Source organism: Rhinolophus ferrumequinum, chromosome 25 (genome assembly GCF_004115265.2).
Source record: "Rhinolophus ferrumequinum isolate MPI-CBG mRhiFer1 chromosome 25, mRhiFer1_v1.p, whole genome shotgun sequence".
NCBI classification, from domain to species: domain Eukaryota; kingdom Metazoa; phylum Chordata; class Mammalia; order Chiroptera; family Rhinolophidae; genus Rhinolophus; species Rhinolophus ferrumequinum.
The window spans coordinates 9,954,198-9,956,570 of NC_046308.1; positions in this window are offsets into that span (position 1 = coordinate 9,954,198).

The window sequence follows — 2,373 nt, forward strand, 5'->3', positions numbered from 1 at the left end:
CTCCTGAGTCTCCCTTTTGAAGATGGATAAACTGTGGCTCAGAGGGCAAATAGCGTAACTTCTCAGTCCCTCAGTTTGTTGATCTGTCAAATGGGGATAATAATGGTACTGACCTCTTCAGGCTGATGTGAGAATGAAATGAGTAGATATAGACAAAGTATTTATAATAGGGTAGCAGATAGTAGTAATAGTAGGTCTGACACAGTGTTGGTGATTATTAATCACCCCGGAATCTAACCCTCCCCACTGCCCCTAGTCCCACTTACTGCAGTGCTTTGTTTTATTTTCACCCTGTCTAACATTATACATTCACTTACCTACACGTCTACTCACTGTTTCCCCATAGATCGTGCGTGCCATGAGGGCAGGGACCTCGTCTGTTGTATCCCCCGAGAACCCGGGACACTTGAGATATTTCTCATGTCTGTGAGTGACTAAGAAAGTGATGGAGGCTTGATTTCAGGGAATCCACAATGAACTCTGAGCCCCGGGCCAGCCACTCACTGTGAAGCACAGCACACAGCCTCTGAAATGCACATACCTGGTCAGCCACGGCCACGATTAGTCACTGACACCACATCCAGCCCCGTGTTCTCCAATGGCGACCTCATGGCTGGGCCACGTTTAGTTTGTGTTACACATACATTCTGCTGGGATCTCCATTTATAATACCCAGTGGCAACTGTTCATTTCTTGGACCGTCAACAAGGTTCTCTCTCATAGGCAGGAACTAAACTAGTGTTCTCTGAATCTCCAGCAAGTACCAGGTATCTGGAAGGTGTTCAAATGAATGAATGGATGAATGAATGATGACACCAGGACAGGGTTCCCACATATAAGACACCTAGTTAAACTGGAACTTCAGATAAATAATACTTTTTCAGTATAAGTATGTCCTAACTATGGCGTGGGATATACTTATACTGAAAATCATTTGTTGGTTATCAGAAATGCAAATTTAACTGAACATCCTGTGTTTTTATTTGCTAAATCTGGCAACCTTATAGCAAAGGCCCTTGTAGTAAGGGACAGGAAGAGGTGACAGAGGTGAAACTTAAATGTGGGCCTGGGCTTGCTGGGGAGGCAGTAAGAACGGTGGATTCTAAGGGGTGGCCTCAAAGTGTCTGACCTAAGGATGGTGGCCAAGGGCCTAGGCCAACCCCTCTGCCTCTAATCTTGCAAAGGGACAGTCAGGGGACACTGAGGGGGAGGATGGCTGCCAGAGGGAAGGAGAAGTGTTGGGAAAATCACTTTGGAGAAGGGGAACATTCTCATTTCATAGCCTGGCATTCTCAAGGTCTTGCATCTATCAGAATCCTTAAGAAAAGTGTGAGCAGCTGAAAATGCGCACACACACACACACACACACACACACACACACACACACACACACCCCTTGAGGCCACTTCCAATCTGTCTTCTCCAAACTATATACTAGCTTCGGAGATCAGCAGGGGCGCAAGACGTTTTGTTTATAATCAGGAAACACTGCTATCTTCCAAAACTAAAAACCAAGAAACAAGCAAGGAAAAACAAACAAACAACAAACTGTCCCACACAGTTTTACAGAATTTTACAGATTTTGAAATTTAAGTCTTTATTATGGACAACTTCAAACATCCACAAAAGTAGAGAGTGGAGTACAATGAAGTCCCATGTATCCGTCACCCGAATTTAGCCGTTTTGTGTTTTGCCAACCTTGTGGCCTCTCGGCCTCAGTCCGCACCCCCACCCCCATACACTTATTCTTGAATCTAGGCCTCACTTCCCCCAAACACACACTTATTTCCCCATAAGTATTTTTAAAGCAAATCTCACTCACCATATCATTTTATCCAACTTTACAATTTTTAAGGGGTTTGTACCCCCACTGGGGGCGCTCTGAGCGGTGGGTATTGTAATCCCATTTTACACATGTGGAAATTGAGGCTCAGGGAGGTGAAATTCTCTTTCAAAGTGACAGAGGTGTGCCATGGGACTGGCACCAAGCTGTTAGGAACCCCAGGCCCTAAGGCACCCCACCCTCCAGGAGGCCCCAGGCCAAGCCCATGGGGGCACAGAGCTGAGCACCCCACCCCCAGCCCTCCTCCTCCTCTTCCCCAGGCAGGGCTCCAGACGGTCAGACTTTGATCTCTGCCAGGGCCGAATTCCAGATGGAGACCCCAGCAGCCCAGTCGGGCCACACGATTGATGGGGTGTTAATGCTGTCAGGGTTTACAGACAAACCCTGGGCCCGGGCCTGGGCCTGGGCGAGGGCCAGGCTGAGGGCTGATTGTCAGCCGTGATGGGAACCAGACACCTTGGCCCGATTGGCTCGCAAGGAGAAGGCCCAGAGGGAGGAGACGGCCTGGGGCTTCTCACAGTGGAGCAGCC